This window comes from Panthera uncia, chromosome F1 (genome assembly GCF_023721935.1).
Source record: "Panthera uncia isolate 11264 chromosome F1, Puncia_PCG_1.0, whole genome shotgun sequence".
Lineage (NCBI taxonomy): Eukaryota > Metazoa > Chordata > Mammalia > Carnivora > Felidae > Panthera > Panthera uncia.
The window spans coordinates 58,901,696-58,916,325 of NC_064813.1; the positions used below are offsets into that span (position 1 = coordinate 58,901,696).

General features: G+C 45.7%; 1 protein-coding gene across 1 annotated transcript in view; it reads left to right on the forward strand.

Annotated features, from left to right (window-relative positions):
- Positions 1 to 14,630, forward strand: part of LMX1A (LIM homeobox transcription factor 1 alpha) — a 159,555-nt gene that overhangs the window by 18,441 nt on the left and 126,484 nt on the right. The window lies entirely within an intron of this gene.

The window sequence follows — 14,630 nt, forward strand, 5'->3', positions numbered from 1 at the left end:
CTTCCTCCTTTTCTTTCTTTCTTTCTTTCTTTCTTTCTTTCTTTCTTTCTTTCTTTCTTTCTGTTTTTAAATCCCATTCCTTATTTGGTTACTCTACCATTGGAGTTCAGGGGCCCCTGGGTGGCTCATTCGGTTGACTCTTGATTTTGGTTCAGGTCATGATCCCAGGGTTGTGGGATCAGGCCCCGCTCAGCATGGAGCCTGCTTAAGATTCTCTCTCTCCCCCTCTGCCCCTCTCCCCCGCTCACATACTCTCTCTCTAAAATAACAAAACAAAAGAAAACAAAACAAAAAACCAAGAAAAGCCCCCTTAAAGTTGGGATTCAGGACATCATCATTTTTTAGGTATAGTTTTCAATTTTCCCTTCTAAGAGGTACATCTGCCTTGATTCAGTTTCTGTTATCTCTGCTCTGAATTTTCCATTTAATTAAGAATATTGTTATAGTGAGGGCAGCATCTAGAACTGTGGTCCTATCCCTCAGTTTTGGCCAGCCTGAAAAGTAAATTTTACCTCATTCACTTATTTACCTATTCAGCATATTTATTGCAGACCTACTCTATGCTAGGCGTTGGTACAGGCCCTTGGGAGAGAATTGTGAACAACGAAGAGAGAGCCCCTGACTTAACAGAGCTTACGTTCTAGAGAGGAAGGAAGATAGTAAATAAACAAAAAACACCTTCCCCCTAATGTCCACAAATTTGACTTTTCCTCTTGCCCAAATACCTGTCCGTTTAATGCTGAAACCCACCCCTACAATCACCACTACCGCATAACGTGTCTGTATCTTCTCTTTTGCCAGCCACTAACCACCTTCCAGCATATGCTGTAATTTACGTTTTTATTATGTCAGTATATCATCTCCCCCATTGGAATGTGAGGCTCATGAGAACAGAGCCTGGCACATAGTTTTGTTTACTAGTCCAGTGCCTGGGACATAATAGGTACCGTATGCTCACAGTAGAAGGCTCAGAGTGAGTAGTTGATAAAGCTGTCTCATACCAGCGCTAAACAGAGGGGCAGACAGGAGGAGATTCCAGGACATTCCCCTGAGCCGAGTACTTCACTGAATTGGCAAAGACGCGAGGGGAGAGGGGGCAGAGGGGGCCGTGGGAGCAGCAAGACTTTCCTTGGATGTGGACAAGATAACGTATTGGCTCCTAAGCTCCATTATTTTATTCCATAGAAGCCAGAAAAGAGGGGAAAGTGCCGAGGGGACAAGTGAGTGAAAAATCTAAGAGTGTTGATACTTGGAGACTCTGGAGTAGAGGTTTTAAACCTGGGTTTTGTTTCAGGATATCCATGAGTCCCTTGAATTATTTTCCCAGAAGTGTGTGTGTGTGTGTGTGTGTGTGTGTGTGTGCGCACGCATATGTGCACGTGTGCTTTTCTGGGTCCGTAGATTTTGTCAGATCCTAGAAGCTGCCTGTGATCCCCGAATGGATGAGAGTTAGTGACATGGGAGAAAGGAAAGTGTGAGGCACATTCTCACATGGAGGTTATGAGAGTGGAGGGCAGAAAGTCAGACACACCCCCATCTCCCCACATGGACAAGGGTTCCAATGTCAGCTCTATTACCTGGCAAATCAACCTCTGAGGAATCTGCCTCCTTATTTCTAAAAGGCAGAAACTATCTCTTTATCTATGTTTCAGGGACTAAAGATTATGTGTGTTTATACAGCATCTAGTAAAGATTCTCAGTAGATGGCAGCTAATTATACTAATAATTTACTCACTAATGTTCAGCACTGCCAGCCAATTGTAGGTTATGCCCATATGGGCAATTTTCTTCTCCTACCAGTGGTTTGTTTCTTTCATTACTTTTAAACCTCAGCATCACTTTTCTAAGAATTCTCAGTGGATATACCTAATATTTTAAAAGGACATAAAGGCAGACAGATTGCCTTGTAAAGTAAAAACACATCAGATGCAAGAAAGAAAAATCAAGAGCAAAAAATACTTGGTTTGAGAACAGGAGCTTTCAGACAGATAAAACCTATTTCCCATTGTTGGTTTATATAAACTGACTGATAAACTTAAGCTGCAGGCATCCAGTATTTATTTGTTACATTAATCCTAAACTGAAAGATAATTAGCAAATTTGTTAAGTAGGCTTATGTTTGCCCTTCTTGCCAACAATTATGATCATCTGTTGGCGACTGAAGGTTGAACTGAGTCCTTCTGACTTGATTACAGCTGTCAGGAGGAAATAATACAGTTGAATTTCACAAACGTGTGAACTTTCTAGGTCTCATATTTAACAGAGGCTTAGTCTCTTTCAGAAGGTACCCATAATGATGAGACTTATTAAGTTATTGACTATCCCTTTTTTAAAAAAATTTTTTATTATTATTTTAGAGAGAGAGAGACAGAGACAGAGACAGAGAGAAAGCAGGGAAGGGGCAGAGAGAGAGAGAGACACAGAATTGGAAGCAGGCTCCAGGCTCTGAGTGCTCAGGACAGAGCCTGACGCAGGGCTGGAACTCACAGACCGCGAGATCATGACCTGAGCTGTAGTCAGCCGCCCAACTGACTGAGCCGCCCAGGCGCCCCTGATTATCCCTTATTTTTTAAAAAAAATCTTTATTTATTTTGAGAGAGAGAGACAGAGAGTGAGAATCCCAAGCAGCCCCATGCTGGCAGCATGGAGCCTGATGCGGGGCTCTATCTCATGAACTGTGAGACAGGGACCTGAGCCGAAATCGGATGCTTAACTGACTGAACCGCCCAGGCGCCCCTGTATTTTATTTTTAAAGTCACAGTTTCTCTCAACTCTCCTAATACTTACCCTGAAGGCACCATGAAAACTGCTGGCAATGGACACTAAGAGCATAAAAGAGAGAAAAGTCTGGAGAGCCTATGATAACAGACACTATGGCATATAGTCACCATCTCAGTCTCATTTAAGATGAGGAAATTGAGGCTCACAGAGGTTGCACAGTGGCCCCAGTATCACCTGGTTTCTAAGGGGTGTAGATTCTAAGGGAATCAGGCTCAGGCTTTCCAGAGCTCTCTGCACATGTCACAGATGCTTTGTCTGTGTGGCAAAGCCCTGAAGATGCTGTGTGTTCTCATTGCCAGGTTGTGTGGAAAGGTCATGCCAGTCCCTTCTGTGGAAATTTAAATTCAAGCAGTTCTGGGACAGTTCTGGGGTTTAAGTCACCCTAAGAATATGTTAAATGGTTAGCCTGGATACAGTTGCACAAAGCTGACAGAACAGTGATGGAGAAACAAAATCAGCAGGGATGAATGTGTTGACTTGGTAAGTGGTTCCTTGTATCATTTTGTCTGGGTTTGCATACATAAATCTGACCATTAATTACTGTAATTTACCTTGAGCATAAGAAATATTTGTATATTATGTATATGTATATGTGATATGTATGTATAAACATGTAAACATGTGGAATAATTAGATTTTAGTGATGGAAGATACTTCATAGATTACGGATGGTATAATGGTGAAAAACAGGAGACAAGATTGCCTGATTTCTCATCTTCATTACAATTTTTTTTAATGTTTATTTATTTTTGAGAGAGAGAGACAGAGACAGAGACAGAGTGTGAGTGGGGAAGGAGCAGAGAGAGAGACAGAGACAGAGGGAGACACAGAATCCGAAGCAGGCTCCAGGCTCTGAGCTGTCAGCACAGAGCCCAACATGGGGCTCGAACCCATGGACTGGACCATGAGATCATGACCTGAGCTGAAGTCAGACACTTAACTGACTGAGCTACCCAGGCACCCCTCTAATCTTTATTTTTAAAGTTATCTTCTATAGATGGCATAGAGCTGAGTCTTTCTTTTTTTTATCCATTCTGACAATCTCTTTCTTTTAGTTGAAGTGTTTTGTCCATTAGTATTTATTGTAATTATTGATATAGTTGGATTTCAGTCTACTGTTTTGCTATTTTTATGCTATTTTATTTTCTGCTTTGTTTTTGCTTTCTATTTATGCACTCTATTGTTGTTTTTTTTTTTGAATTCATTTCTCCTTTCATGCCATCTTTCATTTAATGGATTTTTAAAAGAATTTTATCTTAATTTACTTATTGACTTTTTAACTATATTTCTTTAGGTTATTGATTTTTTAAATGGCTGTTCCCAGGATTATAATATGCATCCCTAACCATTGATATTATACCATTGCACATAATACTTAAGGACCTTGCAACTGTGTATGCCCATTTACTCTCTCCTTCTATTCTGTTTGCTATAGTTGTCAGATTTCTTTTCTCTATTCTTTGGATTGTGTAATTTCTATTGATCTGTATGTAAGTTCGTCAGCACTTTCTTTGTCATCTTCAAGCTGCTGTTAAGCCAATCCAGTAAATTTTTAAATTTCAGATATGGTACTTTCCAGTTCTGGAGCTCATGTGTCCAATAACAGTAGCCATTAGCAACATATAGCTATTTAAATCTAAATGAAATACAATTGAGTACAGTGAAAAATTCAGTTCCTCAGTTGTACTAGCCCCATGGTAAGTACTCAATGGTTACATGTGGCTGGGGGCATTATATTGGGCAACAGAAATGTAAAAAATGTCTATAATTGCAGAAAATTGTATCGAACAGTTTTATTATAGAATCTCTATTTGATTCTTTTTTATAGTTTGAATTTTTTTGATATTTCCTGTCTTTTCCCTCTTTTTAACCTTTTTTGTTTTTTTGTTTTTTTGTATGTACTTGAGCATAGTTACAATAGATGCTTTAAAATCCTTGTCAGATAATACTAATATCTGGGTCATTTGGGGGTTAATCTCTGTTGATTCTCTTTTCTCTTAAGTACGGGTCATGTTAATGATTTTAGGTTGTGCCCCGAAAATGGCACATTATAGGTAACCCGAATTCTTATGCTCCTTCAAAGAGTAGTTGTATTTTAGGAAGTTTCCGATGGGCAGCTAGCTTGGTTGAACTCCAGCTGTAAACTCTGACTGTTCTATGGTGAGCTACAGCTAGGATCTCAGTTCAGCATTTTGATCCTTAATTGGGCTGCTTGGAGTCTACCCAGTGCCCCTGGGATCCAGGGGCTACCTAGAGGTTTAGGCAGAGCTTATATGTTAGAATTTGGGGTTCCCCCTGTGGGTCTCTCCAGGTTTTCTTTCCCACTTTTAGCTGCTGTGGTTGCCCCAGATTCTGTCTTCTGGTCCTTTCTGTCAGTAAGACGGGGGTTCTTCCATCCGAGGTTCTTAGTCACTCTGTGTGACTAAAAGCTGTCAAAACAGGAACATCACCCAGCTGTAGTCCTTTCTTCCATGTGCCGACTTCCCTTCAGTGTCTGCTTTTGGTCATTATCTGGCATCTTCACATAGTTATTTTTTATATTTTGTCTAGAGTTTCTAGTGATGTCTAGGGGCGGGTGGTTGGTCAGGAAGAGCTACTCAGTTTACTGGAATTTATAAAGAGTTAACTCTTTATAAATTATTCTGTTTCCATGGGACCTGATTTTTGGGGAGGTAAGAGGGCAGTCTGACAGATTTTACTAACAGCCTTTTCTGTCAAGTGCCACTAGAATTTTTCTTCCCCCCGTTTTATTACCTTTCATTCACCTGCATCACTGTAAGGCTCTTTGGGGGGGGGGGGGGGTTACTTTGGCCTGTGGCCACATACTACCTTCAACTACATTGCTCTGTCCTCTTGTCCCATTTCACGGGACTGTCTAGTTTCACTCCCTTTCCTTCCTTCATGAATTAGCCTTTCCAGACCCGCGTCGCGCTAATTGCCCTTCACTGAGTGGTTGGTGACATGTTTTGGGGACAGAGAGGCCCAATCTGGCTGCAGAGGTGTGGGTGGGTCACCCCAACAGGACTGTCTCTCACCATGGGGCCAGGTGTATGCTTGATGCATACTGATATGGCCATGAGCATCATTTTGTGTTGTGAGATTTCTGCCCCAGAGAGACAGATTGCTTCTTCTCCCCTGACAGTTGCAACGTGAGCCAAGATTGTCTGGGGGAGCTGTATTCTTTCTGTGGGGGTTTGAGATAAGACAGGAGGCCCACGAGAGTGAGGTAATATGGCATGCGTCTCTCTTCATTATTCAACAGGAAGCCTAGAACTCATTGGAAGATTCAGGTCTGCCTTGGCTGTCTCTGGGAATGTGACAGAAGGGCACAAGGCGAATATTTCTGCTGGCCCCCTTCCCTGAGGTTCCCCCGCGTGGCGGCACCTCCCTCGGGCTGCTGGCCAGCTCGGGCACAGGTGCACACACCCTGAAGGTGGCCCCGCCAGCCGAATCACCTGTTCTCAATCTTTGCCGGCTTCCCGGCCAGGTGTCGGGACAGATTTGTATCCGGGTGGGGACGCTCCAGAGGTACAATGGGGAGCTCGCGTTTCCGGAGCTGTGGGGCTTGTATCAGACTCATGTGTTAACTGTCCGCTCTCGGGAGGTGGCATGACGGGGCTGCCTTTGTGCCCCGCGACAGAAGGGGAGACCTTCCTAGCTCTGCGCCCTGCTGCTGTCACAGGCTGACAGGTCGTGGCTGGGGCTGGGACTAACAATCACCACCCTCTCCCCAGCACTCATCGCAGGAGCAGATACTTGGCCCCGTGGGCAACTGATCAAAATCCAGAGGTTTCTGTGTGAAATTGTGAGAAAGTGCCAAACAAGGGCACAGCTTGGTGTTTTTGTTATGGGGTCTCCCCCCCACCAGTTTGTGTCCAATGCTCTTTCTGCTCTCCTGGCCACTCTTATTGCTTTTCCTTCCCCTCCTCTGGACCCGGGAGCCAGAGCACACGAAGCCCCACAATTTCCAGGCCTCCGTAGCCGGTGGAAATATTTTCCATTAAAGTTCCTTGTTGGGCCCTCTAAGCAGAGTAGGTGGCTGCTGAGGCAGCTCTGGCCTCTCCCCACCTTTGAGAAATCCCCAGTAAAGGCCTCTGAGTGAGAAGGATTTACAATTGAGACAATGCTGCTTTCACAGCTTTTAATCACACTTGACTCCTTCCAAAGCTCCCGCTGGCAGGAGCTACCTTGCTGAAAAGGGACGGGATCTGGGCTGAGCGCCGTGAGGGAGGCTCCGGGGGGCGGGCGGGCGGTGTGTGTGTGTGTGCAGACCTTGCGTGGCCCAGGGTCCGAGGTCCCCTCCCTGGCCGAGGAGTGCTGCCCAAAGGAAACCTGAGCCGGCCCGTGGGCAGTCACTGCCAAGTGCAGTGTTTGCGGCAACACAGGATGGCCGCCCTCGCGTCTGGTGTCTCCTCGAGTGGGCGCTGGGACAGGATTTGAGGGCAGCGCTCAGCTCCAGGACATAGCCACGGCTCTGCTCCCGCCTCCTGGGTGTCCTGCACACCCGGAGGGCTGGCACGACAATTCGGCATCTGTCTCTCTCTCTCTCTCTCTCTCAAGTCAGGCTTGCCTCTGTTGAGGAGAGGATGACCCGGAGCTTTTTCGAGGTGTCCACATCGCAGCAGCTCCTTGAGCCATGGCTGGTGCCCGTAGTTGTTCGGGATGATATGCAAAGGTAGCGAGCATGAGCCCGTGATTTGGGTCGGGATCTCTTCTCTCCTTGGGGTGCTGCCACTTCTTCCTTCTGGCCCTTCTGCGGTCTCTCCCCGTAATCCTTGTGTCTCTTGTACCTACCTTCTCGCCACCAGTGAATTCATCCACTCCCCTAATTTCAGCTGGTGTCCCGAGGAGAGTGACTTTTGACTCAGAAAGCTCCCAAGGCCACCTCTACGCTAGCCTCTAGAGCTGTGTTTTCAATGGCCTAGTAAGGAGATTTTTAAAAAATAGGTGTTTATTCATTTTTGAGAGAGAGTGAGCACACACACGAGCTGGGGAGGGGCAGAGGGAGAGGGAGAGAGAATCCCCAGCAGGCTCAGGCTCTGAGCTTTCAGCACAGAGCCCGGTGTGGTGCTTGAACTCACGAACCGTGAATCTGTAGGCTGAGCTGAAGTGGGATGCTTAACCTCCTGAGCCACCCAGGCGCCCCCTAGCAAGGGGATTTGAAGCTGAGTTGTTGGGCCACAGAGGTTACCGTTGGGGTCGTGCATCTCGGCCTGTTTGTCATGGGAGGGGGCCCGCCCTGGGCATTGGAGGGTGTTTAACAACTTCCCTGACCTCTGCCCACTAGACGGATCCAATCTCAGTCACGGCAGTCAGGGCCATCTCTTAACAACGCCACGTTGCCGGATCTTCCCCCGGGACAAAATCTCCCCCACGTGAGAACCACTGGGGTGTGGCGATCCTGGCCACTAAACCAGGAACCACAGGGCACTGAGCAAGTTCGGGGAAATAGAGGACTTAGGTGTTCGAGATTCGATACTGGGCACGTTGGCAGAAAACAGCACGAGGAGGGCCTGGGAAGGGCCGGGGAGGAAAAGGATGCAATCACCGTGGAAGGACGCGCGGGGGATCAGGAGGCCGGGCGGTGGAGGGTCTCCTCTGAATGCCTGCCCCAGTCACGTGACTTAGGTGGGCCCCCAGAGGAGAAGCTGGCCCAGGTGAACTGCAAGGCTCTCCTGCCTGTGGCTCTTTCTGCACTGGTTTCACACCACTGACCAATTGGAAAAGGCTGCCCTTATGGATGGAGCTGTCCCTTCACAGGGGCAGAAAGCAGGTTAAAGGGAGAACAGACTGGCTGGGGGTCTGGGGACAGTCATAGCGGATATCGTCTCCGTCTTCAGGTCTTCCTAGCTGATCCTCAGAGAACCACACATCACCCAGAGGGTGCGGGGAAAGACCGAGCCTCGGAAGCCGTCGTATGGAAATGGGGCTCACTGTCGGCTCAGGCACATCCAAAACCCAAGTGCCTTCCCTCCCAGCTCATCTGCCCGCTTTCCTTCCTCCCCATCTCCAGCCCCTTTAATCACCATTTCCAGCCAGCCTACTGGAAAGATCTGGGAGGCTGGTGATGGATTTGACTGAACAGTGTGTAATATAAAAGGGCAGAGCTGAGCCTGCAGGGACCGGGGGCTGCACGAGCTCCAATATTGCTTCCTCTAGCAGGGCAGTGCCGGGGAGCCCCTCTGGGATTACTCACACATTATTGCTGCCACCGGTGAGGTGGGGGCAGCAGGCGAGGGGGAGGGTCTTAGGCTAGCTGCCTACGAGGCCCAGAATAACAACAACAATAATAATGGCGATATTTTCATAATAGTAAAAATAGTAATAATTGTGCTTTCCAGGTTTATTAACTTTGGGAAGTCTGGTTTATTAACTCTCCTGGCTTATTAACTTTGCGAAGTCTTTGCTCGTCATAGCATCTGCCTGAGGCTTGCGGGTGTGTTTGAGTTCATCAGTCTCAGGCTCTCTAAGAGGAAGAGGGGCACGGGAGAGAGGGGAGGGGCAGGAGCGGTGATATTTGAAGTAATTAGACTTTATTGAAATCAAATGCCCGGGCAAGGAATGGTAATTAACTGAGAGAGGAGAATGCTCTGTTCTCTCTCATCCAAGGACCGTGGGGCTGTCAGAGATTAGCCTCATCTTGGGGCCACTGGATAGCTTGTGGAAGGCTGTGTTGGAAGGAGCGTTTTTATTTAAAAATAGAGATCTCAACTGAACAAGGTAGGAAGGCAGCGTACCTTTTTTCCCCCTAGTTACCACTGGTGCAAAATACAAAAAAAGGAACAAAATCAAATGAAAAAGATAGAATGGTTTGATTGGAAATTCACCTTCTGTCTCTGAAGTAATTCACTAGTACAGATAATCCAAGATCCACTAAATAAGGGAAGAAACTGATTAGGCAGGTCTGGAGAGGTCAGGTAGAAAGCTGTTGATGAGGATTGTGGTGAGGAGGATGATTTGGGGGAGAAATTTCACTATTTTGAAACTCACATGATGGCACTGGGCTTAGGAACCCGGTAGACTGGGTTTCCTTGGGTTCCCTCTGGGGGGGGGGGGCGGTGCAGTTACCTTTGGAGGGTTTTAGAAGTGAAAACCATCTGTGGAGGCCATCTGGGGGCTCAGGGCTGGGACGGGCGCCTTGCAGAGGCACTCAGCTCAACTTAAGGAAGACTTCCTAACACTGCTTTTGAACGTGGAGAGAGTGAGTCCCTTATTCTAATGGAGGCATAGAAGGCATCCCAAATCCTTGAGTTCAAAAAATATTTTCTGTCTGCTGTCTTTCAGCTGGCCTAACTCGATGACTTGGAGATCAAAAGAGCATTGGATCTGGAAGCGGGAAACCAGGTTTAAGACACCCTTTGAACCTGTGTTTCTTCACGTGTAAAAATGGGGCAGATGATGTCTGGCGGGGTTAGTAGAAGGATTGTATGAGATGAGCAAATCTGAGTCCTGCTTTGTATACTGTGAAGAGTTCTATACCTTTAAGGTTAAGAGTGATTATTGTTATTATGAATATTTATCATTGTTTTAGGCATACGAGCCTCCACAGTTTTGTAGTAGCAGACATTCTTTTTCTCCCAGCCTCTCTGGTGGGTTTGCTGTACTGTTCGCCCTCTTGGTGCTGGACGATAAAGAGCTACTCTGTCAACATTGACACAGGGATTTCTCTGTGTCTGGATGTATTCAATCAGTAATTTCACTTGCAGCTTCTTTTGTCCGTGTGCTGAGACTCATGGCCAAAATGCACTGTGGACACGCAGAGGCTCCCCTGTATTACGGGGATTTACTTCTAATTAGGAGAGTATCAAGTTGAGAGCCGGGCCCCTCATCAGGGTAGAGCCACTCTTGGGCTGGTGGAAGGAGGCTTAGCTTGGAGCCCTGGGTGGACTGTGTGGTCCGGGGCCCGACAAAACCCCAGCTTTCAGCCCCAGGTGGGCCTCGGTGTTCCCGTGCTCACTCATCTGTGCTCACGCCTGTCACCTTCTGCAGGTGGTCTGTCCAAGGAGGCGGGGCCTTCTGAGTAACGGCCCCACTGACCACTCATTCCCCCAGATCTGCCAGATGCCTGCTATGTGCCAGGCACTGGCCTTATTTTAACAAACCACCCTTCTCACCGATTGACATCTGAATTAGGCTGCTGATGTGGCCATACCGGAGACTGGGAGATGATGTGAGTGAACTTTGCTCTATTTAGAACACCGATGACAAACGGATAACTGGGAGCATTTGGTGGGCACCTTCCATTCACTTAAACCTTATCCATTCAGCAAATGTTCGCTGTACTGTGGTTGGGCGAATGGAAGGGAAAACAAGAAACAAGATCTTTGCCTTTTAAGGTGTCTTGTGACCTGATGCTGGAGTTGAAAGCACAGATGGGAGTGAACCGAGAATACTGACGTCAACAAGTGCAAAGGTCTAAATTAAACGTGCAAGGGCTTATCACGAACGAGTCTCTAAAACACGGTAGAAGGTACATCAGAGAAGGTTTTCTGGGGACGTAAGTTTTGATTCAGGTCTTCAAGAAGATGGTTGGCAGAGATCAGTGTTCCCTGGGTGTGGTGCCAGCATTGGTACAGATGGTGACTCTACCCGGCACATCGTGCACATTTTTTAACCGTGGCAATAGTGTCTTCTAACGTGTACAGAAAAATGATGGGATCAGACCAATGGTGTTCTAAAAGTGATATCAAATAGATATCAGACAGATCTATTTAAGGAAAACAAGTGAATTCGTTGTGGATGGTACGTTACAATTATGCAGGGGGTGGGACACTTGGCATCAGCCATGTCTGTGACATGAAAATTCCTGAAGCTTGGGAAATACTGGCAGGGGTGATGTTACCACTTTACCTCAGTTTGGTGCTTTCGAGTTTAAAACTTGATGTGGTTTCATCTACCTTATGGGGTCTGTCGTCATCACTGCTCCAGAGGCTGGACTGGCACACTGTCACCCTGGCGCAAATTAGAATTCTGATGTTTTTCTGCTAAGTGAATTTTGACTCCTTATTTTTATGTATAAGGAAATGAGGCTCGGAGAAGTTATCTTACCCAAGGTGAGGCAACTAGCGAGTCATGGACTGGGGTTGGATCCCGGGCCTTTTCTTTTTTTCTTTTAAAGTTTATTTATTTTTGAGAGAGGGAGGGAGAGAGAAAATCCCAACAGGCTCTGTGCTCTCAAAGCAGAGCCCTATGTGGGGCTTGATCTCACAAGCTGTGAGATCATGACCTGAGCCCAGATCAGGAATTGGACACCCAACTGAGTGAGCCACCCAGGTGCCCCTATCCTGGGTCTTTTAATTCTGAGACCATTATTCCATTGTAGAGGAGGAAGGGGGTATTCTGGGTAGAGGCAATGCGATTTGAAGAAATAGAGTTCTATCTGGCAAACTGTGTCTTAATCTAAGGGACGCAGCCAGGAGCTGGTGAACTGAATTAGAGGATGATTACGTGTGAGTTGAAGAATCAGGAAAGGCAAGGGTGGGAATAATGAAAGAGGGTTTTCAAAGTCTAGGTGTTAAGGAAACATGTTGCGTTCTTTATTATTACCAGTAGTAGTAGAAGTGTAAAAGTCACGTTAAGATGAAACTGACCATTTTAAAGTATACAATTCAGTGGGGTTCAGTCCATTCACATGTGCGATCATCCCCACTATCTAATTCCAGATCGTTGCCATCATCCGTATCAACCCCGTACCCCCTAGACCAACACCCCCTTCCTACCTTCTTCCCCCAGCCTCTGGCAAACACTACTTTGCTATCTGTTCCTATGGACTTGCCCATTCTGGGTATTTCAGAGAAACTGAAACATGCAATCGAGGGCCTTTATGTCTGGCTTCTTTCGCTTCGCGTAATATTTCAAGGTTCGTCTGTGCTGTGGTAAATACCAATACCTCATTCCTTTTTATGGAGGAATAACATTCCATTGCATGGATAGAGCACACTCCGCTTATCATTCATCCGTTAATAGACATTTGGGTCGTTTCTAGTTTTTGACTATAATGAGTAATATTGCTGTGAATGTTCATACACGAGTTTTGCTTGAACACCTGTTTTCATTTCTCTTGGCTATATAGCTAGACATGCAGTTGCTGGGCCACGTGGTGATTTTGTAGTTAATTTTTTGAGAAATCATCAAGCCATTTTCCACAGCATCCACACCGTTTTTCATTCCTGCCGGCAATGCATGGGCGTTGCAACTTCTCCGTATTCTCACTAACACTTGTTATTTTCCCATTTTCTTTTGATTATAGCCACCCTCGTAGATGTGTAGTGGTATCTTATTGCGGTTTTGATTTGTATTGTCCTGATGACTAATCATGTTGAGCATCTTTTCATGTGCTTATTAGCCGTTTGCAAATTTTCTTGGCAGAGATGTCTGGGCGCAAGTCCTTTGTGTTTTTTTTTTCAAATTGTGTTTTTTCGTCTTTTTGTTGTTGAATTGGAAGACACTTTCTATAATCCGGAAGTAGATCCTCGTCAATATGTGATTTGCAGATATTTTCTCTCATTCTGTGGGTTGTCTTTTCATTGTCTTGATCATGTCCTCTGATACACAAAACTTTTAAATTGTATTGCAGTCCAGTGATCTAGTCTTTCTTTTGTTTTAACTGGAAAACAAGGGGTCCATGTGGTTGAGTGTTACAAGGTTGTAATGGTCAAAGACTCTGAATTATGAGGTAATTCAATGCTTATCAGGGAACATTTGGAAAATATTAAAAAACATAAAGACAATGAAAATCACCTATGATATCGCTATTCATAGAACACTGTCTTAGTATTTTGGTGTCTTTCTTTCCATTTCTTTTCCTCCCTTTTTTCATGGGTGCTAATGCGTGTCTGCCTGTCTGATTGCCTTTTGCCTGTTTATTCATACTGTTCGTACATTCTTAGAACCAGCTATCTTCATGTGATGCTATGTGGTGAACGGTTTCCCATATCATTAGTCTTTGAAAGTATGGTTTCACTGGTTATGAAACTTAATTATAGCGTAATTTGTTTAAACATTTATGTTATTATAATTAACATTTAGTTGACTTTCCTGATAATACATATTTTATTATATCTTAGATTATTTCCTTAGATTGCTGAAGGGGGTATTATAGCATAAAATATATTAACGTTTTTTAAGGTTCTTGAGATCTTTTTTTTTTTTTTCTGTTTAATTTTATCTTGAGGGAGAGCATGAGCTGGGAAAGGATAGAGGGAGAGAGAAAGAGAGGATCATTTATTTGTTAAAAAATTTTTTTAAATGTTTTATTTATTTTTGGGAGAGCACAATGGGGCAGGGGCAGAGAGAGGGTGACAGAGGATCTGAAGCAGGCTTTGCACTGACAGCAGCGAGCCCGATGTGGGGCTTGAACTCACAAACTGTGAGATCAGACCTGAGCCGAAGTTGCATGCTCAACTGACTGAGCCACCGAGGCGCCCCAAAAGAGAATCTTAAGCAGACTTTATGCTCAGCCCAGAGCCCGATGCGGGCCTCGATCCCATGACCCTGGGATCATGACCTGAGCCGAAATCAGAAATCAAGAGTTGGACACTCAACCGACTGAGCCAACTAGGCACCCCATAAGGTTCTTGAGATCTTTTGTTTGCTTCCTTCCTTCCTTCCTTTCCTTCCTTCCTTCCTTCCTTTCCTCCCTCCCTCCCTCCCTCCTTCCTTGCCTCCTTGCCTCCCTCCTTCCTTCCTCCCTCCTTCCTTCCCTCCTTCCTTGCCTCCTTCCTTCCTTCCTTCCTTCCTTCCCTCCTTCCCTCCTTCCCTCCTTCCCTCCCTCCCCCCTTGCCTCCTTCCTTCCTTCCCTCCTTCCTTCCTTTACTTCTTTCCTTCCTTCCTTCCTTCCTTCCTTTGTT